Below are 25,411 nucleotides of genomic sequence, written 5' to 3'. Positions count from 1 at the left end.
GAGGCGGGGGAGAAGCGAGGTAGGTAAAGTGCGCAGGGGCCTGAGAGAGAGCTAGGATGGCCAAAATGGGCACAGCTGAGGCGCCCCTGCCATTTGTGTATGTGCGCTCTGGCGTTCACCACAGTCCTCATCACTCTCCGTTAATTACGACCACCCTCTTATTTTCCTTTTACTTGACGCGTCTGGCCCGGTATGCATTTGAGATTTCAGTCTGTGTAAATCGTCATGTGGTTTGTGAGAACCTCTTCCTGTGGAGATCTCTCTTTGGACAAAAGAGATCCCTGCAAACAGACCCCTAGGAGTGGGGAAGAGTGATGGTAACTGAACTGGCCTCCTTTACTATGCATTGGGGGACTCAGAAGGATCTGGAAAGATGAGGCTGGGAGGAGTCGGTGTGGGGTCTGCATTATGTGATCCTATATAATAAAAGACTAATATGCAAATTGACCAGTAGGCTGAACACTGGTTGCTATGATGCACATTGACCACCAGGGGGCACACGCTCAACGCAGGAGCTTCCCCCTGGTGGTCAGTGCACTCCCACAGGGGGAGCACTGCTCAGCCAGAAGCCAGGCTCATGGCTGGCAAGTGCAGCAGCGGTGGCAGGAGCCTCTCCCGATTCCGCAGTGCTAAGGATGTCCGATGGGCCTAAGCTGGCAGTTGGACATCCCCTGAGGGCTCCCAGACTTTGAGAGGGCGCAGGCCGAGCTGAGGGACCACCCCCCCCACCACCAGTGCACATGCACTGGCCTCTAGTAATGCTTATAATCTTTCTCAGGATGTGGCTATGACTTTGGAGAGAGAGTAGGAAGAACTGTTTAGTAGGTTCCAGAATTTCAGACTGAAGACATTTATTGATCTTGGGATATCAAGGAAGTAGCTCTAGGGTAAATTTTAGCTTCATGGGGGTGGGTGGAAGGTATTACCTGAGACAGACCACCAGAGAAAGGGGAAAGGGAGTTCTTTGAGACTTTGGAACATATTTCCTGGCTTTGTGCTTGGTCATGGATGGTCAGGTCTTTTAGCCTTTTCACATCCTGCCACCTGGTTCCTTATCACAGATCAAGGGACTCAATTCTCAGTGCTTTGGGCTCAGAAAGACCTCATGAGGTGAAGAATAGAAGAGTGCTCACACCACTGAATAATATTCCTGGCTAGCCATGGTGCCAAGACTTTTGCATAGGTTTATCTCCTTCCGACCATTCTTCAAGGTGGCCCTTACCTCTTTCTTACAGATAAGAAACCGAGACTCAGTTGCAGCATTCTGCATAAATTCACTAGTATCAAACATACATTCTTTCCTCACCACATAATTCTACTTCTTAGAGTAAGGAAATTCTTGAAGTCTCATTAATTTCCAAGTAGCCAGAATAAGGCTAAGTGGGTTTCAGAAGAGTTTTGGCCAACAACAACATAGCAGACTGGTTTGTTATTGAAAGAACATTGGATATAGGGTCAGAGGTGATGGGCTTAAATTGTGGCTTCTGCCTTTACTAAGCATGTGGAGATAATAGCACCTACCTCCTCAAGGTTATGGAAGATTTAGTTGATGCATGTAAAGGTGCGTTGTAAGCTGTAAAGTATAAGGAGCTACTGCCATCATTGTCTTCTTTCAAATAAAGGGGCACTGCTTCACATATACCATCAACAGGCTATGAGTTGGGTTTAGTGGTGAAATTACAGAAAATTATACACCACATCCTTGTACAGACTGCCCCTTGGGAGAGAGAATACAACCAACCTTGATTGATTGTGGTTCTAGGGATCAGTGTGAGTGTGGCTCACAGTTGTCCCACTGCAATGTGGAAACAACCACAGGTAATTAGGAGATCTTACTTCTGGGCTATATTTCAATCTCATTTCAACCATGTTATTCAGGACTACTAAGAATCAGCAAAATGCCATGGCCGGAGTTTCACTTTTCTTCTTCCATCCACCAATAGAAGCAGTACTCCAAAGGCAAAACACACATAGAACAGAAGAAAGTATAGAAAAGACCCAAATGATCCAACAAAGAGGTAGTGGACTGGACAATCTAGAGTGGGCTGCAGTTTGTATTTACTGAACAGTTTTCTGATATTCCCAACTGAGATTCCCCCAGGGGACTTATACCTCCCCTTTCTTGGCAACCCACCTCACGGGCCAAGATGTGGCTTTAATAAAAGCTGTACGACAGAGGAGTGATCTTGGCGGAGCCTCAGACCACAAGTCTTCCAGCTGGCCAGGTTTCCTGAGGGATTGCCCTGTCTTCATCTTCCTCTGATGTCAGACTTGGACACTGCAGACACCTTGGTGTGCCATCCCCAGGTTCTCCCTCAGACCACATCCTCGGTGGCCTCTCTGTGGCATTTTGCAGTGCTCACCACTCTCCTTTGTTTCAAGGGTTCCATTTTCAGCCGTCTGCTTTTCTCTCTCTCTCTCTCTCTCTCTCTCTCTCTCTCTCTCTCTCTCTCGTCAATAGAAACATATCCTTGGGTGAGGATTAAAAAAAATAACCTCGCCCTGGCTGGTTTGGCTCAGTGGATAGAGCGTCGGCCTACGGACTGAGGGGTCCCAGGTTCGATTCCAGTCAAGGGCATGTACCTTGGTTGCGGGCACATCCCCAGTGGGGAGTGTGCAGGAGGCAGCTGATCGATGTTTCTCTCTCATCCGATGTTTCTGGCTCTCTGTCCCTCTCCCTTTCTCTCTGTAAAAAATCAATAAAATATATTAAAAAAATAATAACCTAAAATTTTATGTATTATGTGTAACATTTTAGAAATGACAAAATTATAGTGATAGAGGACATATCAGTGGTTAATGGGTTAGGTTGTGGAGAGGATATGACTATAAAGGAGTAATAAAAAGGTTTTCTTTTTGTGGTGATGAACAGTTCTGTTACTCAAATCTATACCTGTGATAAAAATTCATGGAACGAGAAAGAATGAGAGCAAGATAAACTGAGAAACCTAGTGCAATCTAAATTCAAATAGGGTCTGTAGTTGAATTCATTTGTTGTATCAGTGTCATTTTGATAATGTATTATGGTTATGTAAGATGTTATCATGGAGAGCAAGCTGGGTGAATGGTATCTGAGAACTTTCTGTACTATTTTTGCAACTTATTGTGAGTCTTAAACTATTTCAAAGTAAGAAATAATTCTTTGAAAAAATATATGTGTTTATACAATTTTTATATCTGTATAGAAATAGTCAAATGTTCTTTGGAGATACATGCTGAAGTATTTTGAGTTGCAATATCATGATTTATATAACTCTCAGATGTTTTGGCAAAAACAGTGTACACACATAGAGAGGGGAGATAAAGCAAATGTGGGAAAAGTTAACAGTGAATATAGATGTTTTTCTTTGTCTTGTAACCTTTCTCTAGGTTTAAATTTTTTTATTAAGTGAAGAGAAATTATTAATGCATAGGCAGATAGATAAATAGGTAAAGTAAGCCAAAAAGACAGTATCACCCAAATCTGGGATTGAACCAATGACCTTCAATCTAACACTCTCCTAACTTCGGCTAATTATGAAGCCTCTCTCCCCTCCCTCCTGCCCAACAATAGAAAAATCCTGCTTTTCCTGGAGTAACAGAATAAGGTCAGAATTCACACTCTATTGTGAGTATTTCAAATACGACTTCAAGTCCTCGGTGTTACCATAGTCATCGAAGGAACATTTACTGGTTCCTGGCTACATGCCAGCTTCTGGAATTACCATAATGAATATAGATAGGAAAGATTTAAAATTTTCACTTTCTCAGATTAATTTAATTTTTTATAAATGTGGAATCATATGCATTTTATATACTGTTTTTGGACTTCCTTTTTTCACTTTGTAAATTGTAGCCATTTCCCCACATTAGTAAGATAGATCTATTTACTTACCTTTACAATTTAGTATAGTGTTCAGTTGTATGGATGTGCTATAATTTGTTAAATCAATCTCTTGTTGGACTTTGTGTTATTTCTAGTTTTTACCTATGAAAAATATCCTAGCCCTGGCCAGTGTGGCTCAGTTGGTTGAGTCTTCCTGAACACCAAGAGGTCTTGGGTTTGATTCCCTGTCAGGGCACTTGCCCATGTTGTGGACTCGATCCCCCGTGGGGGTGTGTGCAGAAGGCAGCCATCAATGTTTCTCTCCATCTCCTTTCCTCCCTCTAAAATCAATAAAAACATTTTAAAAATAAAAAAACAACCCCTGCCCTAGCTGGTTTGGCTCAGTGGATAGAGTGTCAGCCTGTGGACTGAAGGGTCCCAGGTTCGATTCTGGTCAAGGGCACATGCCTGGGTTGTGGGCTTGATCCCCAATGGGGATCTCTCTTTCATCACTGATGTTTCTATCTCTCCCTCCCCCTTCCTCTCTGAAATCAATAAAAATATATTTAAAAAAATAAAAATACCCTAAATTAAAACAAAACCCACATTACTTGAGTGAAATCCAGAGTTTAATCTCCGCTTTAGTCAAACAACCAACATTTATTGAACACCTACTTGTGTTTGATGATGTTTGTGTCAGTTTATGTGAGAGAAGACATGGGACATGGTCACTACCCCTTGAAGAGTTATGGCTAACCTGAGGTTCTAACTTAAGGACCACCATAAGGCAGTATGTATTTGACTGCACACCATATATGCTAAATACTCAGAGGGAGCCCCCTCTCCCGTTATGTGACAGGTTTTAGGTTACTTATTTTTTCTGCCAAGTTTTTTTACCCTCCACTAAAAGATGCTTGCATGAACGTATCATTAAGGCAGGTGGGGAGGATCATGCTCCAAACTTTCTGGAAAAGGGGGGATATATTTTAAAAAGACACATGAAAGACCGTGATATCAAGCTAAGTCATACTCCTATTTATCCTTTGTCCATAAAAATTAAACTATTTCTACCTACATAGAAGATAAACAGTTATGAATCCTTTGGTATGGCTCAGTTGATGGTGACACATCAATGTATGTGGTTGTAGTTTCACAAGTTTGTGTTTACGGAGTGTAGTATTGTGTTGTTTGATGCATAACCAGTTCTCCCCTTTCACTTGTCCCATATTTTTTCTTAGGGCATTTGGGGTTTATTGATGACCATTCCTATTTAAAAGTAAAATCAAAACAAAAGTTACTATGTTTTGGCCTTAACATTCCATCTGTGATTAAGTCTATCCAGAAGGCGTGCCCGCCCTCCCTCTCTCCCTCCCCGCCCCCCATGCTTTTAACCTTCCCAGAATTATCTCTTCACTCACCTCTCCTAAATCCAGTTCAGAAGTTAAGCTGAACCCGAGTTGCCAGGGCTCTGGGAGTAGGAGAAACAGGAAGGCGTGCCTAGTCAGTCACATTTCAGGACCTTGGACAGCTCCCCTGCTTTCCTAGAGTAGGTGTTGCTTTTTTCGACATCACAAAATGTCTTTTTTTGTGGTGTCTAAACAGCAGATTTTTGCTGATGCTCAGAGAAAGGATTCCAGTCAGCAAATATTTCAGGATTATTAACTGCCTGGCTTTGGGAGACAAAGAGCTTAGAGGGCTCCCTTTCCCCCAGCATTGCTTGCACTTACATGTCTACCAGGGCCTAAAAAAAATCCTTCCGTTCAACTCAGCAAACTTATGTGGGTCAAGCTTTTCCCTCCATGGAAAGAGAGCTGCCTGAAGACAGATACACGCTGAGAAGGGGAGCAAAGGGACTCCAGTTTGAGTGAGAAAATAATCTCTTCTAAGGGGTGGTCTCCATGGGGACTAGAGGAGAGAGCACCAGAGCATTGGGGGCCCACAAGGGCCAGGAGAGGGAATGACAGGATGAAGTGGAGAAGAGAAGCATTCAGGGAAGTCTGGGGTCTCTGAAGGCAGACGTGGTGAGCTTTGCATTGTTCACACCTGAGCACACAGACAAAGGAGAAGCCTCATACTTCCCTAAAGTGAGACTTTTCCAAAGTCTCCTCTTCCATATACACATAGCAAGAGTCATTGGACTCATTTTTGAAAGATATTTATATGATTCAATATACTCGCAACACTGCCATTCTCTGGGGCATTTTCTCAGTTCATTGAGCATCTCCCCCTGGTGGTCAGTGCACATCATAGCGACCAGTTGTTCCGCGACCAGTTGTTCTGCCGTTTGGTCGATTTGCATATTAGGGTTTTATTATATAGGATACTGCAATGAACATAGCAATACATATGTCTTTTAGAATTAGTGCTTTGGGTTTCTTCAAGTAAATACCCAGAAGTGAAACTGCTGGGTACTCTTTTTTTTAAAAAATATATTTTATTGATTTTTTACAGAGAGGAAGGGAGAGGGATAGAGAGTTAGAAACATCGATGAGAGAGAAACATTGACCAGCTGCCTCCTGCACACTCCCCACTGGGGATGTGCCTGCAACCAAGGTACATGCCCCTGACCGGAATCGAACCTGGGACCCTTGAGTCCGCAGGCCGGTGCTCTACCCACTGAGCCAAACCGGTTAGGGCTATTTTAACCATTTTAAAGTATACAATTCAACATAAGTATTGCTACCCTAGTTTTGTTTTTCATTTCCATGAAATATCTTTTTTTCCATCCTTTTACTTTCAGTCTGTGTGTATCTTTTTATCTGAAGTGAGTTTCTCATAGGCAACATATGTATGGGTCTTGTTTTCTTATTCATTCAGCCATCCTATGTCTTTTAATTGAAGTATTTAATACATTTACATTTAAAGTAATTATTAATAGGTATATAGTTATTGCCATTTATTATTCATATTTATGATCTTTTCTTTTCTTTTTAAAGAAGTCCCTTTAACATTTCTTGTAATACTGCTTTGGTAGTGATAAACTCCTTTAGCTTTTTCTTGACTGGGACCAAGTGACTTTAATTCAAAGTAATTAATATGCCATTGTGGGGTATTTATAGGCAGCCTGCCTTGGACTCTGATATATGAACATGGGTGTATAAATATCTCTTCAAGGCCATGCTTTTAATTCTTTTGGATACATAACTCAGAAGTAGAATTGCTGGATCATATGGTAATTCTATTTTTAATTTTTTGAGGAACTGTCCTACTGTTTTCCACAGCTGCTGTTCCAGTTTACATTTCTAACAGAAATATACAGGAGTTCCAATTTTTCTACACTCTTGCCAATATTTGTTATTTTCTGTTTGTTTTTTTTTGTTTGTTTATTTTATAGCCATCCTACTAGCTATGAGGTGAAATCTCATTATACTTTTGATGTGCATTTCCCTAATGAGTAGTGTTTTTCAGCATTTTTTCATGTGCTTATTTGTATTTCTCTTTGGAGAGATATGTAATCAAAGCCTTTATTAATTTTTAAAGTCCCTTTAAAAAAATTTGTGTTTGCCTGGCCAGCATGACTCAGTGGTTGAGCATTGACCTATGAACCAGATCACAGTTCGATTCCCATTCAGGTCACATGCCTGGGTTGCAGGCTCGATCCCCAGTGTGGGGTGTGCAGGAGGAGCCAATCAATGACTCTCTCATCATTGATGTTTCTATCTCTCTCTCCCTGTCCTTTCCTCTCTGAAATAAAAATACATTTTAAAAAGATGTTTTTATTGACTTTTAGAGAGAGAGGAAGAGAGAGAAACATTGATTGGCTGCCCCTTCCCATTACCTGCCCCTGGGGGACCACTAGCCCATCAGAGACCAAACCCACAACCCAGGCATGTGCCCTGACCAGGAACCAAACTGGTGACCTTTGGTGCACAGGACTTCGCTCAATCAACTGAGCCACACTAGCCTGGGCCCTTTGCCCATTTTTGAATCAGCTTTTTTTGGGTGTTTTTTTGGTTGTTATAAACTGTAGGAGTTCCTTCTCTATTCTGGATAGTAACCCCTTATCAGATATATGATTTGTAAATATTTTCTCCCATTCCATGTGTTACTCTTTTACTCTATTAATAGTGTACTTTCATGCACAAAGTTTTAAATTTTGATGTACTCCATTCTATCTTTTCTACTAGTGGCCCGGTGCACAAAATTCATGTCGGGGGTGGGGAGTGTCCCTCAGCCCAGCCTGCACTCTCTCCAATCTGGGACCCCTCAGGGGATGTCTGACTGCTGCAATTCGGAACCGCTGGCTCCTAACCACTCACCTGCCTGCCTGCCTGATCACCCCTAACCACTCTGTCTGCTGGCCTTCTCGCCCCCAACTGCCCCCCGCCCCTGCCAGCCTGATTGTCCCCAACTGCCCCCCTGACAGACTGCTCGCCCCCAACTGCCCCCCCCGCCTTTTCTGGCCTGATCGCTCCTAACCGCCTCTACCTCAGCCCTGCCACCATGGCTTTGTCTGGAAGGACGTCTGGAAGGTCTCCCGGGTCTAATTAGCAGATTACCCTTTTATTAGTATAGATTGGTGGTTCCTTTTTCTTTCTCTTTCTTTTTTTGTTATTCCTCATTAAAGGATATTTTTTTTCCCATTGAGTTTTAGCAAGAGTGGAAGAGAGGGAGAGAAAGAGAGAGAGCAAGAAAGAATCATCTATGTGAGAGAGACACATCTGTTACGGCCAAAGGTGATCCTGAGTGGGCGGGGACGGGGTGGGGGGTGAAAGGATTGAGAAAAGACAAGACAAGAGAATGAAAGCTGGGTCTCGGTGGGACGCTGCTCCCTGATGAGGAGACAGCGCCAGCGCCCACAAGCCGTGTCTTTATTTTATAGCAGATGCCACGAGGCAAAGTAGAGGCGTGATCAAGTTGTTTACAGCATTCTCGTGAATTCCAACCCTACTCAACTACATGCACCCGAACTCTAGCACAAGGCACGTGGGGCTACGTGTTCGGACCATAGGTTCAAGCTTACAACCAGAGCCGTTGGCTATGATTGTGCTGGGAGGGCCCTGCCCTCCAGCTGGGACTTGCGCGTGGCAATGAGAGGACCCTGTCCTTTCATTAGTCCGAGGCTTGAACCTGGCCAAAACACTGTAGCCGCGCCCCACATCTCCCCCTTTACTTTTGTTTTTAAACACACCTATTTACATTATCCAAAAAACTCTAAATTATTCAGCATCATCAAAACATCAAAACAAACCCCTGGGCTATTAACAAAACCATAAACAGTAATGTTAACAAGAGAACAAAACTCTGGCTAATAACAAAGCAATGGCAATGCAAAACCAAGCTACAAACATGTTAACGTTTTCAGGATATCTTACTCAAAGTCCTTAGATTTAGCTCCGCAAGATTTTACAGAAAACTGACAGTTCACCAATGCTAGCACAGCTTCCACTTGCTTTTCTAACATCTGCTTGGCCTCAGTCGCCATCTTCAGCTGACTCCATGCTGATACCTCAGCCACTTGCGTAGTAAAATGCCGCCGATGCAAAGATGTCGTAGTAAAATGCCGCTGATGCAAAACCAGTCCCCTGGATCAGGCTGTTTGGACGGTTGACCTCGGCACTGAGTCCGCACCAGTCCCAGTCAAATCAGCTTCGTCCACGCAGTTGGAAGTCTGGTCCCTTCTCAGCTTCTTTCTTTAGCCGCTGCTGCATGGAAACGAGCAGCCCTCGGTCCTGCAGAGCTGGAGATCTTCAACTCTGGGTCTGGCGTCTCACACAGACCCCAAGTCCCAGGGAGCTATCTGGTCGCACAAGCAAAGATAACCAAAGCCTAGAAACAATGCAACTGCCGCAAGCGCTTACAATCTAGGTCAGAAATAAAAATTACTTCCTTAAACATCAACCATCACAGCCATCTTATTTCTCTATTCCTACAGCTTATTTCTACCGCTTATTTCTACTTATTTCTCTATTTCTACAGCTTATTTCCTACCACTTATTTTTTACAGCTTATTTCTACTTATTTCTCTACCTCTAACTATGAACTATAGGTAGGCGTGGCTGCCCTTGCCCAACCCTTCCTGGGTTGCAACCCCCGCTGATTTCTACATTTCTACAACTTATTTTCTAACACTTATTTCTACATTTCTACCGCTTATTTTCTACCGCTTACTTCTCTATTTATTTCTTTATGCTAACAGCCGTAAACATGGCTGAAGGAGTAGCTTCCACTCCTTGCTTTTCTGCTATTTGCTGGGCCTCAGTTGTTAGCTTCTTCCGCTGACCCCATGTCGGCACCTCAGCCCCTAGTGTAGCCTTTGTTTTCTTTTTCTTCCTCTTTGCTGTCATTGGGGCAACTCTCAGTCTCTTGAACAGAGGGACAAGGAGCTTCTCTGGGTCCATTGTGGTGTCGCACGTACCGTTCTGGCACCCAAATTGACTGCACTGCTCCTTCTGGAAAGATACAAACACAACGTCTTCTCCCCCTTTTTGTTTTAGTAATTGCATTTTAAGAGTATGATTGGCTACTAAATCCTGAAGTGTCTTCTCCATCCTGCCTAGCCTCATACAGAGACCACTGGAGTAGAGACAGAGATCCCACTCTTGCTCTTGCTTGCCATCCCTTTTCGAGAAGGGGCTTAGGGTAGTCCCGAATCATGGACCACAAACTGAAGATAGAACCAGGAACTTTCTCTAGGCCTTCAGCTATATAGCAATCTCTAAGTTGCTTCCACTTATTTCTACCTTAGAAATTTAAAAAATGCTTACTTTAAAAATGCTTCAATTAAGCATTATTCCCATGTTTTACACCGAGCTAATTTTACCACACTTCGGCTCCCTACCTTATTTTGTTTTTTGGCCTTCTTACTTTTGCTTTTTAAGCTTACTCTCTGCGCGCGCGCCTTGGGGCCTCCTTTCACCTGACCACTTTTTAAATTCCCCCGAACTCAGGCCTGTTCGGACGCCACTTGTAACGGCCAAGGGTGATCCTGAGTGGGGGGGATGAAAGGATTGAGAAAAGACAGACAAGAGAATGAAAGCTGGGTCTCGGTGGGACGCTGCTCCCTGATGAGGAGACAGCGCCAGCGCCCACAAGCCGTTTCTTTATTTTATAGCAGATGCCACGAGGCAAAGTAGGGGCGTGATCACGTTGTTTACAGCATTCTCGTGAGTTCCAACCCTACTCAACTACATGCACCCGAACTCTAGCACAAGGCACGTGGGGCTATGTGTTCGGACCATAGGTTCAAGCTTACAACCAGAGCCGTTGGCTATGATTGTGCTGGGAGGGCCCTCCAGCTGGGACTTGCGCGTGGCAATGAGAGGACCCTGTCCTTTCATTAGTCCGAGGCTTGAACCTGGCCAAAACACTGTAGCCGCGCCCCACACACATCGATTGGTTGTTTCCCACATGTGACCCGGGGAAGGAACCTGCAACCCAGGTAGTGCCCTTGAGGGGGAATCTAACCGACAACCTTTTGGTGTGCAAGCTGGTGCTCTAACCATTAAGCAACACTGGCCAGGGCTGATGTTTCCTTTTTTAAACTCCTTAATGATCTGGTCTCTGTACTTTTTCTTTTAAAAAAATATATTTTTATTGATTTCAGAGAGGAAAGAAGGAGAGAGAAACATCAATGATGAGAAATATCTAGGTCAGTCCCCTGAGATGAGGTGTGAGGTACAGCTGGGCAAGGGTATTTTTTAAAAGCTCCCCTGGTGATTCTAATGTCATGCCAGAGTTGAGAACGACTGATCTAAGGTTTCTTCCAGATATAACACACTGGAAAGTTGAGCTACCAGGATTCCCAAGAGGCTGGGGAATGGAATGTCTCCCAGCATTCTTCTGTTGCCATCCTTTGCTAGTTTAGCAGGAAACATCAACAGGCTTACTAAGCTAGAATTTCAAGAGTAAATGTGGATTCCTGAATATTTAATACTTAGTAGCTCTGTGCCTCCTGCAGAGACCTGGGGAACCTGAAAAGTAGAAAAAAGTGGTCTCTTCCCTAACCCCACTGCTCTAACCCAAGGATTAGGAGTCTATCATGGAGTGTTGTATTGTGGAGTCTTAGTTAGGCTGAGGGAGAGGGTGGAGGGAAGGATCCTTGGTATAAACTTGTTAGGGTACTTGGGTCTAGGAGGAGGTAGTGGCTGAGAGTTACAGATAATCATTTCTTTATAGTACTTTAACACCATAGTCACAGCATTATTTATTTGATTCCAAAAGCCACCTTGAGAAGTACAGAGCAGGTACTGCCTCCATTTGGTAGAAGAGAAAAACAAGCCATTGAATGGTTAAGGGTCTCACCAAAAATTACACAGTGGGTTAGCAGCCGGGTCAGCATGATAGCCCCGTGTCCTGACTCCTCCCCCTCCTGGTCTTTCTCACTGTGTCTGGGAAGAAAAACTCTGCATACCCAGTGTGAGAGAATAGAAATACACACACACACATATATATATCTCCATCCTATATAATAAAACCCTAATATGCAAATCGACTAAACGGCGGAACAACTGGCCGAATGACCAGTCGCCATGATGCGCACTGACCACTAGGGGGCAGACACTCAACGCAGGAGCTGCCCCCAGTCGGGGCTGATGAATGGGCAGTGCCAGGCCGCCAGCCAAGGCAGGTACCAGTGGGGGCCCCCCCCCATCGGCCCACTCGCCAGTCGCCCCGCAGAGGGAGGCGACTGACAGCAGTGGCAGGGGGGCGGGGCCGGCGAGCCGACGGTGCCAGACTGTCAGCCAAGGCGGGTGCCAGTGGGGGTCCCCTGATCGCTCCACTGGTCGTCCCATAGGTTGGCCCTGATCGCCAGCCAGGCCTAGGGACCCTACCCTATATATTGGGAACAGTCTCTTAGATTTAAAAATTAAAGCCTGACAAGGCTACTCTAACACTGAAGAAACAGGATGATGCAGCAATGACATGCATGGACTCTGGCTTGCACATTTTGTGGTCAGCCTTGATTCTGATACTTATAACTGTGTGACAAAGCCAATGACTTAACTTCTCTCTGCTTCAGTTTTCCACCCATAAGATGGGGAAAATGGCACTACTGCCTTAGAAGGATCATGTTATGTACTATTTTTTATAATCAGGACAAAATAATGTAGCTACTCATACAACACCAAAATGCCTTTCACCTGTATGAAAAGTATGGTCACTGGTGCATGCAGCGTCCCGGATTGTGAGAGGGATGTCCGACTGCTGGGGGGATCAGGCCTAAACCAGCAGTTGGACATCCCCTGAGGGGTCCTGGATTGTAAGAGGGCACAGGCCAGGCTAAAGGTTCCCCCCACCCGCCCCTGTACAAATTTTGTGCACCGGGCCTCTAGTGTGTGTGTGTGTGTGTGTGTGTGTTTGTATATATATATATATATATATGTAGGTTTCCCTTGCCGGTTCCTGGCACAGAGCTCCTTAAACCCTTGTAATTCCTGGGTGATAGGAGTATCTTTTATTCTAATGAGGTTACAGGAAAGACCAAGCCATGTTTAGAAGTTTAGAATTTTCAGCCTGCCCCTCATTCTCTTAAGAAGGGAGAAGGGCTGGAAATAAAGTTAATGATCATACCTATGCGATAAAGCTTCCCCCCAAATCCAAAAAGTTTAGCGTTCAGGGAGCTTCCAGATTGTTGAACACATCCACTGTTGAGAATGAGATGCATGGGGACAGAAGCTCCTGTACTCAGCATCCTCCCAGACCTTGCCCCATATAACACAGTGGTTACTCTTCATCTGGCTGTTCATTTGGCTGTTGCACCTTCCTCCAAATATATTTTTATTGATTTCAGAGAGGAAGGAAGAGGGAGAGAGAGAGAGAAACATCAATGATGAGAGAATCATCGATCAGCTGCCTCTTGCATGCCCCACACTGGTGATCAAGCCTGCAACCCGGGCATGCGCCCCAACTGGGAAGCAAACCATGATTTCCTGGTTCATAGGATGACCACTCAACCACTGAGCCACACTGCCTGGGCCATCTGTATCCTTTAACAAACCCTAGAAGCATGTTTCCCTGAGTTCTGTGAGCTGTTCTAACAAATATGGAATCCAAGGGGTTGGAACTCATGGGAACTTTCAATTTGTAGTCCCAGTTGGACAGAAGGTTTGGGTAACCTGGGGACCTACTTCTGGTGATTGGCATCTGAAGTGAGGGGCCTTCGTGTGGGACTGAGCCCTTAACCTGTGGGATCTGACACTATTTCTAGGTAGATAGTGTCAGAATTGAGTTAAATTGTGAGAGACTGTGCTGGTGTCATAGAGAATTGCTTGATGTGGGGACCTCCACACACACACACACACACACACACACAGACACACACACACACACACCTGGTGTCAGAAGTGTTGTGAGTGTGGCAGAAGTGTGAGAATAAAGAAAGACATGGGCTGAGGGCTGAGGAGTGTTTCTAAAACATCCAGGTAGCTCAGAAATTGGAGCCAAGATTCCAAATGGCCCCATCAAATGCTACAGGGAGCAACTAAAATGATTCCTCCCAATTCCCCCGTGGTCTCTCCGCCTATGAACATAGCAGTGCTCTCTTGGGTCATTAACAAATATCTTCAGTTTTGTAAAGTTTGGGGTGTTTAGTATTAGCTTTGAGGCTAGGACATTCAGGAAGGTGTTTAGTTATTGTGCCTAGTGTGTCCAGGAACACTCAGAGGGCCATATAGAGCAATGTTAGGTAAATGTTGGGTCATTGATGAAATGGAAAAAACAGAAAGGGAGTGATTTTTTTTTTAACTAAGCTCAGTTTAATTTAAAGCCCTGTTTTTTTATTCTGATATTATGTCCTTCTTACTTTTCTGGTGTTAAAATTGCCTTTCACAAAGTAGTAAAGATAACAGATGGTAGTTTATCTCAACATCCCAAATGGCATGGTTAAAAGATGACTATCCTGTGTGAATCCCCACAATTGATGTTACTGATCCAGGAAATCACAAATCTAGTAAGCACTCATCATATTGGAGGGCCATGTGACCCCAACTCCTCAGGGGTATGGGAGGCCACAGAGAGAGCCTCACTATGAGAATGGTGGTAAAACATCGAGCACTAAAAGAATTAAAATGCCTGTAGTTGGGCTTTGCCACCCATGAATTCATGTAGAAAGAAAAGTGCCATTGTTACTTTGGTTATATTTAACTAGAGGCCCGGTGCACAAAAGTCTTGCACTGGGGGTGGTGTGGGGGGGGGGGGTTCCTCAGCCCGGTCTGTGCCCTCTCACAGTCTGGGACCCCCCGGTCTGTGCCCTCTCACAGTCTGGGACCCCTTAGGGATGTCTGACTGCCAGCTAAGCCGGCAGTCAGACATCCCTCTCGCAGTCCAGGGCTTTTGAAGTCCAGGGCCCCTCATTCCTTACCGCCTGCCTGCAGCGGAGGTGGAAGGGGCTCCCGCCACTGCCGCTGCGCTCACTAGCCATGAGCCTGGCTTCTGGCTGAGCAGTGCTCCCCATGTGGGAGCACACTGACCACCAGGGGGTCAGTGCACATCATAGTGACCGGTTGTTCCGCCGGTTGATTTGCATATTAAGGTTTTATTATATAGGATAAATATTTATTTATTTTAATTTTTAAAAATATATTTTGATTTTTTTACAGAGAGGAAAGGAGAGGGATAGAGAGTTAGAAACATCGATGAGAGAGAAACATCGATCAGCTGCCTCCTGCACTCCCCACTGAGGATGTGCCCACAACCAAGGTACATGCCCTTGACTGGAATCGAACCCGGGACCCTTCAGTCTGCAGGCTGACGCTCTATCCACTGAGCAAAACTGGTCAGGGCAGGATAAATATTTATATAGTGCTTACTGGATGCCTAAACCTATCTCAAATGCTGTACAAATATGATCTCATTTAATCTTCATCAAGCCTATGAGTTTGATGCTATTATTTTCACCTCCATTTTAAAGATGAGCAAACTAAGACATGAGAGTATTTGAGAAACTTATCCAAAGTCATAGCTAGTTAGCAGCAAAGAGTTGAAGCCAGGGAGTCTGGCTCTGGAGTCCATGTTCTTAATCCCTACACCATGCTGTCTGGTTAGAAGCAATTTAAGACTTTCCTGGTATGTAATGATTTATTTTTAGCCTCTGATTCCATAGACAGAAGCTGCCTATGAACTAAGCTGTCTGATCTGCATTGAGCTGCTGTCTATGATCTCTTTTGAGTTCTTTCCACAGCACCACTGGCAGAATCAGAGTAAGCAGCTAGCTGGTCCTTTGACAGAGCCTGGCAAGACAACAGTGGCAAAAGCAATGAACTTCGGGTAAGGTCAGGAAGCTCTTGTAGCATGGAACTTGAGTCTGTGTAAAGGCCTTCTGAGAGGTCCTTTAGAGACTAAACTTGTAGTTTTCAGACAAATTTTTTTTAAGGCAACCAAACACTTTTTTCAACATAGATATATGGGAAGTTAATGCACGCGCGCGCATAAGTGTGCACACACACACACACACCCATACCCCTATGCGGAATCCATTCTTTTGGGTTTTTTTTAATATTTTTTATTTATTTTTTACAGAGAGGAAGGGAGAGGGATAGAGAGTTAGAAACATCGATGAGAGAGAAACATCGATCAGCTGCCTCCTGCACGTCCCCTACTGGGGATGTGCCCGCAACCAAGGTACGTGCCCTTGACCAGAATCGAACCTGGGACCCTTCAGTCCGCAGGCCGACGCTCTATCCACTGAGCCAAACCGGTTAGGGCGTGGAATCCATTCTTAAAACAGATAAAAGTGGAGGTGTGTTGAAGCAGAAGTGGGATCCAGTTGATCTTACTCTCATTCCTTAGGCAACATTAAGGAATACAATATCAAAACCATTGCTCCAGACCAGGGTTTCCTGAAGCATGTCCTACAAAATATCAGTCTCATTAGATACCTTGAAGAAAAAAAAGTTTCATGGTCAAATACATTTGGCAAACTCTGGATATTCTATTGGAGATTGACAGCTACTTATAAGGAGATAAGAAGTCAGAAGTCCTGGAAGGGGGTGAAACCACTCTTAATCCACAATTTCCCTTTTTTAAAAACCTGGATAAATTGTGTTATACTCACATAATGGAATACTATAGAACAACGAAAATAGACAAATGAGCCCTAGCCAATTTGGCTCAGTGGATAGAGTGTTGGCCTGCGAACTGAAGGGTTCTGGGTTTGGTTCTGGTCAAGGGCACATGCCCAGGTTGTTGCTTTATCACCAGTTGGGGGCGTGCAGGAGGCAGCCGATCAATGATTCTCTCTCATCATGGATGTTTCTTTCTCCCTCTCCCTTCCTCTCTAAAATCAATAAAAATATATTTCAAAAAAGAAAATAGACAAATGATTGCTACATATGGATGCATCTTATAAATATAATGTTAAGTGAAAGAAGCCAATCACAATAGCATGCATACTGTATGAGCCTGTTTACATAAAGTTCAAAAACAGGCAAAAATACATACATGGACTTGAAAGTCAGAGTAGTCATTATCCATGGGAAGTGAAGTAGTACCTGGGAGGGGGTATGCCGTGAGTTTTTAAGCTTCTGGTTGGCTTTTATACCTTGATTTGGATGGTGACCAAATAGGTGTGTTTACTTTGTGAAAATAATTTGTGCATTTTTCTGCATATATGTACATATATGTTATCTTTCATTTAAGAGAAAAGGGGAAAACAAACAAAAAAAACACATCAACATTTAAGCCCCTCCCCACAAAATGTACATGAACTTGGCTCTTCAAAATATAATCTGTCCTTTTAAAAAGTTTTTAAAAAAATTCAGCAGGTTTTCTGAATCAGTTTACCTGGTTCAAAGACAAGACTCCTGGAAACCTGGAGGTTAGAAGTCTGAAATGGTTTTCAGTGGGTTAAAATCAAAGTGTTAGGAGAACCAAGATGGTGGCATAAGGCATACACCTGTACATGCTATCTCTCACAACCACACCAAATCTACAACTAAAAGACAAAATGGCTATCATCCAGAACCATGGGAAAGCTGGCTGAGTGGAAGTTCTACAACTAGAAGGAAAGAAAAAAGTGCATTGAGACTGGGTAGGAGGTGCAGAGGTGCGGAAGAGCAGAGGTACAGAGGCGTGCGAAATGGGCTGGCAACTGAGTGTGCTGTTTTTTTCAATTGGAAGGGAGCTACAAGCTCCGGACTGCTCTGAACTCCAGTTTCCAGCGAGACTCTGGGGACCCAGACTCCTACGGAGAGAAACTGGACTGTCTGGCATTGGGTCGGAAAGTGAGGGCGGCTTTCTTGCAGAGGTGCTCGCAGGGATCATTGTTACTGCGTGGGAGCTCGGGACTCGGGGACTTGGAGACACGGAGACTCGGAGATGCGGAGACAACTGACTGGCAGCCATCGCTGTTTGCTCTGCCCTGGTGATTTCCTGAGACCCCGCCCCACCCAATTTACAAACCCACCCAAGCTGTGTGCAGTGGCTTTTGCATATGAATGGCCTGTCCTTTCGCAGCCTAACCTAACAAACTGCAGCTGGGTTAGAGAGCTCCAAAACTTCCAAACCCCAAACAAAAAGGAGAAATCTGCAGATCTCGTTGTAGCTCCTGCTGGGTGGCCTCAGGCAGTGACTGACTTTGCACCTCCTTGGAGATCCAGGAGCCAGTGTACCCAGTGGACAGATACCAGATTTCAACTCCTCACATTCATAAGGGACACACTCAAGAGGCAGACTCAGTGAGCACCAAAGCCCCAATGAAGCAAGTCCTGTCCCATAAGGGTGTCTCCAGCACAGCAGTTCTTCCACTATAGACACAGTGGGTTCTCACAGCCAACTGGCCTGGAGGTCAATTCCTCCCAGTGATACCAATAGCAATCAAGACTTAACTACAACAAGACTGTGCACCAAGCCCACAAAGAGGTGCACCAAGAGTGTCCACCTAAGGTGACTGGGGAGGCTGAGCCACTGGGCCCTATAGGATACCTACCACACAAAGCCACTCTATCAATACAGGGAAGCAGCCAAAATGCGGAGACAAAGAAACATGTCATGAATGAAAGAAATGGAGGAAAGCAAACTACTGGATATAGAGTTCAAAACCACAGTTATAAGGTTACTCAAGAATCTTCTAGGAGCCACTGAGGAACGTCGTGAGACCTCTGAGGAACTTAGTGAGACTTTCAAGGATCTTAATGAGAATGCCAAAAAAATGGAAAAGGACCAGTCAGAAATTAAGCATACATTGTCTGAAATAAAGAATAATATACGTAAATTGAACAGTAGATTAGAGGATCCCAAGAATCAAATCAAAGATTTGAAATACGTGGGAGCAAAAAACACCCAACCGGAAAAGAAAAAAGAATCCAAAAATATGAAGATAGTGTAAGGAGCCTCTGGGACAACTTCAAGGGTACCAACATCCGAATTATGGGGGTGCCAGAAGAAGAGAGAGAGCAAGATATTGAAAACCTATTTGAAGAAATAATGACAGAAAACTCCCCCTACCTGGTGAAAGAAATAGACTTACAAGTCCAGGAAGTGCAGAGAACCCCAAACAAAAGGAATCCAAAGAGGACCACACCAAGACACATCATAATTAAAATGCCAAGAGCAAAAGACAAAGAGAGAATCTTAAAAACAGCAAGAGAAAAACAGTTAGTTACCTACAAGGGAGTACCTATACGACTGTCAGCTGATTTCTCAATAGAAACTATACAGGCAAGAAGGGAATGGCAAGAAATATTCAAAGTGATGAATAGCAAGAACCTACAACCAAGATTACTCTACCCAGCAAAGCTATCATTCAGAATTGAAGGTCAGATAAAGAGCTTCCCAGACAAGAAAAAGCTAAAGGAGTTCATCACCACCAAACCAGGATTATATGAAATGCTGAAAGGTATTCTTTAAGAAGAGGAAGAAGGAGAAAAAGGTAAAGATAAAAATTACAAACAACAAAGTGACAACAAATACATATCTATCAACAAGTGAATCTAAAAATCAAATCAATAAAAAAATCTGATGAACAGAATAAACTGGTGAATATAATAGAATCAGGAGCATAGAAAGGAAGTGGACTGACAATTCTCGGGGGGGAAAGGGGTGTGAGGAGTGCGGGAAGAGACTGGACAAAAATCGTATACCTATGGATGAGGACAGTGGGTAAGGGCATGGGGTGGGGTGGGAACCGAGCGGAGGGGAGCTATGGGGGGAAAAAAGAGGAACATCTGTAATAATCTGAACAATAAAGATTTATTTTTAAAAAAATCTAAGTGTCATATAGTTGTGTTCCTGTGTTCCTTCTGGAAGCTCTAGAGGAGAATCAATGTTCTTTCCTTTTCCAGCTTCTAGAGCAGCCGTGGGCAAACTACGGCCCGCAGGCCGGATCCGGCCCGTTTGAAATGAATAAAACTAAAAAAAAAAAGACTGTACCCTTTTATGTAATGATGTTTACTTTGAATTTATATTAGTTCACACAAACACTCCATCCATGCTTTTGTTCCGGCCCTCCGGTCCAGTTTAAGAACCCATTGTGGCCCTCGAGTCAAAAAGTTTGCCCACCCCTGGGTTAGCCTGTGGTTGGCAAACTGCGGCTCACGAGCCACATGTGGCTCTTTGGCCCCTTGAGTGTGGCTCTTCCTAAGCCTTAGGAGTACCCTAATTAAGTTAATAACAATGTACCTACTACCTATATAGTTTAAGTTTAAAAAATTTGGCTCTCAAAAGAAATTTCAATCGTCGTACTGTTGATATTTGGCTCTGTTGACTAATGAGTTTGCCGACCGTTAGGCCATTGTTTTGTTTACCACACCTGCTAAGGAATTAAGTGCAGATCCTAGTACTTAACCTAGTCTCTCTCCTATTATTATGGATTTTTTTTAGATAGTATCTGACCAAAAAAATTAGTTGACAAGCACTCTTTTGGGTTTGCTGCAAGTAAAAGTAATAAACGGAACGATCTATACTTATATGAGAGAAGATGTATTTACTTTTCAATCAATAGGACACGTATTACAAGACACTCTGTAGGTGCCAGGTCAGGGAGGATCCTGACTTGTGGCAGGCTTGGAAAACTGTCTGGGTCTTGGGGACTGCACCCTGTTCATGCCAATGAAATGCAGTCACTGAGGGCTACTACCTGACATCTGAAGTGGAGCCAAGAAAGGGGATTAAGAGACTGGTGTTCTGAAAGTGAGATGACGTAGGAATTTATAATCCCTGATTCTGCAACCATGAATCAGTTTCTTTGTTTGGGTCAGATGGTAGTTTCTGCAGTATCAGAAGGCTATTGTTCACAGGGGCTCCTTGGGCTAGCAAACAAGGAAGAGACCCAAAAAGTCAATTGTTGCCTGGGCAGCAGGCAGCAGCAGGAGGTGGCTCGGATTGGCTACTGTCATGGCAACATTGATTATTGTCGTCAGCAGGCATGAGGTAGGTAGTTAGCATTATCAGACAACTCGTGGACCATCTGCATCAGAATTAGCTAGGGAGTTTGTTTAAATTTCAAGTTCTCAGGCCCAGGGTCAGAGACTGGGATAGGCTCTGGGATCTGCCTTTTGGAAAGCTCCCCAGTCAACCCTTATTCCTGGTAAATTTTGAGAACCACCGATTGAAGAAAATAATACATTACTGTTACAAATCCCTGTTCAAATGGCTGTTGTATATCCTTGGGTGAGGCCTCACTTGTTAGGTCTGAGAACCAGAGCCGCTTTCTTGCTTACCAAAGGCCCAATCTTAAAAAGACAAAGTGGGTGTTCAGTATCATTGGGAAGGACTAGAGTGGAACCCAAGCAGGGCTCAGCATGAATCAGGGCTGGAGAGGATGGCTAAGATCCAGGACTAAGTCTCTGATACGACTGAGAAATACTGTTCTCTCTCCAGGAAGGTGCACTGCACAAAGAACACCACCGAGAATCCAGGCTTCCTGACGTTTCTGAGAATCAGGGTTGTCATGAGCTATTGTTGCTGATGAGAGCGTGTTCTTATCCCTTACATGGGTTAATAACAAGTACGTTACTGGATGTGTGTAATCCGACACAGGCGTGGATAATATTTTGTTTATCCATGCATGTGCTGACGGGCACTTGAGTTGCTTCGACTTTTGATCACTGTGAATAATGCTACTATGATGGCATACAAGTATCTGAGTCCCTGTTTTCATTTGGGGTATATACTAGTGCCCAGAAGTGGAATTGCTGGATCATATGGTGACTTTATGTTTAGCTTTTTGAGGAACCACCAAACTGTTTTCTACAGAGGATACACCATTTTACCTTTTTTTAAAAATTTTTATTGTAGCTATCCTAGCAGGCATAAAGTAGTATTTCTATGTGTCTGATTCTGACTCTACTTTCTCCTCAGTAATCCATCTCTCCTGAAATTCTGAAGCTCTTTGGGGTCATTAATCAGGCATACCTTCATGTTTTACCCATGTCTGATTTCTGAACTAGATGTTCAGCCGCTCTGGGGTAAAGTGTAGCTAGGGCAGCCGTGGGCAAACTACGGCCCGTTTGAAATGAATAAAACTAAAAAAAAAAAAAAAAAGACCATACCCTTTTATGTAATGATGTTTACTTTGAATTTATATTAGTTCACACAAACACTCCATCCATGCTTTTGTTCCGGCCCTCTGGTCCAGTTTAAGAACCCATTGTGACCCTCGAGTCAAAAAGTTTGCCCACCCCTGAGCTAGGGGATCAATTTGGATTTCCAGTGTCTACCACCTGGTAGGTATTCCATAAATAAAACAATTGTGATAAAAGTTGCAGATCTTGTCTCTGTCACTCTGTAAAAATTCAATGCAAGTTTCCAACAGGCATATAAGAAATTTTTGCTTGCGTCAAATAAATTAATTTTCATGAGTGTATGAGGCAATCGATTAGTTGTTACATTCCATTCATTTAAACTGCAGATCTGATCCCTGCCCCATACTCTGCTTAAAGCCCTTAATTACTCTCCATGGCACTTACGGTAAGGTTCCAGATCATTTATATGGTCTACAACGCTCTGGGAGGTCTACCTGCCTCCTCCCAGGACCATTTTTGGCTATTTCTCCCTTTCTTTCTAGGCTCCTGATCTCTCCACAGATACACCCAAAGCTCATCCCTACTTTAGGGCCTTTGTACCTACTGGTCCCTATTTCAGGAATTCCCCATCCCTCTAAGAAAACCCCTCTCTCACTTTTTACTTAAGTCCTGATCATCCTTCAGGTTTCAGCTGAGATGTTACTTCTCCAGGGAAATGTCTCCTGACCCTCTCTCTCCCTCAAAATCTAGCCCCTATCCCATTCTCCCTCATAGCATCGTTTACTTTTCCTGCATAGCACTTACCACAGTTGTAGTAAAATAATTATTTGTTTATTGAAAGCCCATCTTCCCAAGCAGTCAGAAACCTCCAGGAGGGCAGACACTCGTATTTCTGTTGATCAGTGTTAGGCACGTGGTAGGAGCTCAAAGCATATTTTTGAAGAGATGTAGGTGCTCCTAAGTCTTTTATGTATGTCTCATCTCTCGGGTTGGATTAGATAGTTCTATTTAGACTAAATGTGTTCTGATTATCTTCTCACATAGTGCCTGTACTGGGACTTATCACAGTAAGTGCTGACCCTATGCTATTAGAGAAAGATTAAAAAAAAAAAAAAGGAAAAAAAAAGAGGAGAACTCTGAGCTGATTGGAAGGAACAAAGACCAAACACTTCCTGGCAGAAAGACTTGTGGGCAGCAGGAGGCTGTTTCTAGGCCCCAGGCCAGGGTGTTGAGTTATGCTTGCATTTCTCTGAGAGCTTCTGCCAAGAAACAGAAACCTGATGAGTGGCCTGTGAGTGCTGCTCACATTCGGAGTGACTCAGAGTTTATGGTATTCTGGGGAATTAGAGGCGAAGGACAGCCATGTGGATGCTCGGGCAGGAAGTTTGGTGAGAGGCCTCCAAGGCTGCAGTGGAATGGCTTCTCTTGCCAAGCACTGCCCAGGCCCTTCAGGCAATGTTCAGTTAGAGACCCCAAGCAGGCTGCCTAGGGCTTCTCATTGCTTCCTCAGGCTCCCGAACCCTCTTTTAGAAGGTTGTTGGCATGTGAGGTTGGCAACTTGGGACAATTGCTTTACTTTTGAAAGTCAGGAAACCAAATGTCCTGTCTTTTTGCATTTTTAAAAATTAATTATTCATTACACAAGCAATCTATGAATACATTTATTTATCTTTTAAAACATTAAAACTGCCCCTCCACAGCTCTTGCTGCTGGGCCACAGCTCAGAGTCCCAGGGAGTAATCATTTGTGCTGTTTTCCTCCTCATCTTTTTCTGCTTCACCCCTTTCCCTTTCTGAACTGCTTGTGGAGGAGCAGTGGAAAGACTTCCCCTGCCATGAATCTGTGGCCCTGATAGGTATGCTTCTTGTCATCTGCTGCTTTGTTTTCTGGGCTTTTTTCCTTGGATGATGTCCTGAATCTAAACTGGTGGCATAAGCTGCCACAGCCCACAGCTGCCTCACTACTTCTCCTTATGGTCTAGTTCACCAACTTTGGCAACATGACCATGTGGTAGCCAAGCCTTCATGTCCAATTCTTGGCCTGTGTTTGGACTTGAGGGACCTGTACTATGTCTGTAAGGAGCTGTTGGTAGTATTCTGTACCAATGCCATCACTATCCTAGCAGGCATTAATGGCTTACAGGCTGGCTAGTCACTAATCATTCCTACTTCCATCCTCATCTTCAGCCTGGTGAGCTTCAAAGTGATTGTCAAGATGATCATGTCTTTTCCCTCTACTTCATGATACCCTATTTTTTTTTCACGACCTTGGGATTGCTCTATCATAACTGGTATTGATCACAGGTGTATGAGGGAGATACCATCTGTTACTTTACTGGCATGACTTTACTGTGGTTGGCAACTTGGGACACTTCAGCCAGACCATGCTACTTTTCTTCATGCCCCAGGTGTTCAACTTCCTCTACTCAATGCCTCAAGTCCTGCATCTCTCCCCTGCCCTGACCACCATGTGCCAAACTCAGTACCATAGCGAATGGTTGAGTGGCCTTAGCATATCATTAGCATATTATGCTTTGATTGGTTGAACGGACAACCAGATGACAGCCACTTAGCATATTAGGATATATATATTGTTGATTTCAGAGAGGAAGGGAGAAGGAGAGAGAGATAGAAACATCAATGATGAGAGAGAATCATTGATTGGCTGCCTCCTGCACGCCCCCCACTGGGGGTTGAGCCCACAACCCTGGGCATATGCCCTTGACCGGAATGGAACCTGGGACCCTTCTGTCTGCAGGTTGACGCTCTATCCACTGAGCAAACCAGCTAGGGCAACCCCTATCTTTAGAGATAATTTCTGATAGGAGTTTGGCATGTAGCTTTATAATCTGTTCAAAACTATTTTACAAAGTTAATGTGTGATTGTCTTAGGTTGGGCTGCCATAACAGAGTTTTATAGACTGGGTGGCTTGTAAACAATAGAAATTTATTTTTCACAGTTCTAGAGGCTGGGAAGTCCAAGAGCAAGGCACCAGTAGATTTTGGTGTCTGGTGAAGGCCCACTTCCTGGTTCAGAGACAGTCCTCTTCTTGCTGTGTCTTCACAGGGTGGAGGGATGTGGGAGCTTTCTGGGGTCTCTTTTATAAGGGCATTCATTCCATTTAGAATGCTCTGCCCATGACCTAATTACCTCCCAAAAGCCCCACCTCCAAATACATCAGAGATTAGGTTTCAGCGTGTGAATG

At 44.0% G+C, this 25,411-nt stretch overlaps 1 protein-coding gene and 1 pseudogene across 3 annotated transcripts in view; both read left to right on the top strand.

Annotated features, from left to right (window-relative positions):
• NT5C2 (5'-nucleotidase, cytosolic II) overlaps positions 1–25,411 on the top strand; it is a 122,793-nt gene that overhangs the window by 737 nt on the left and 96,645 nt on the right. The gene's annotated exons all lie outside the window — the stretch shown is intronic.
• Positions 22,640–24,696, top strand: LOC102427253 (annotated as a pseudogene).

This window comes from Myotis lucifugus, unplaced genomic scaffold (genome assembly GCF_000147115.1).
Source record: "Myotis lucifugus unplaced genomic scaffold, Myoluc2.0 scaffold_162, whole genome shotgun sequence".
Taxonomy (NCBI): Eukaryota; Metazoa; Chordata; class Mammalia; order Chiroptera; family Vespertilionidae; genus Myotis; species Myotis lucifugus.
Note: the sequence above shows the minus strand (reverse complement) of the source record. Positions and strands in the feature narration are given on the sequence as shown.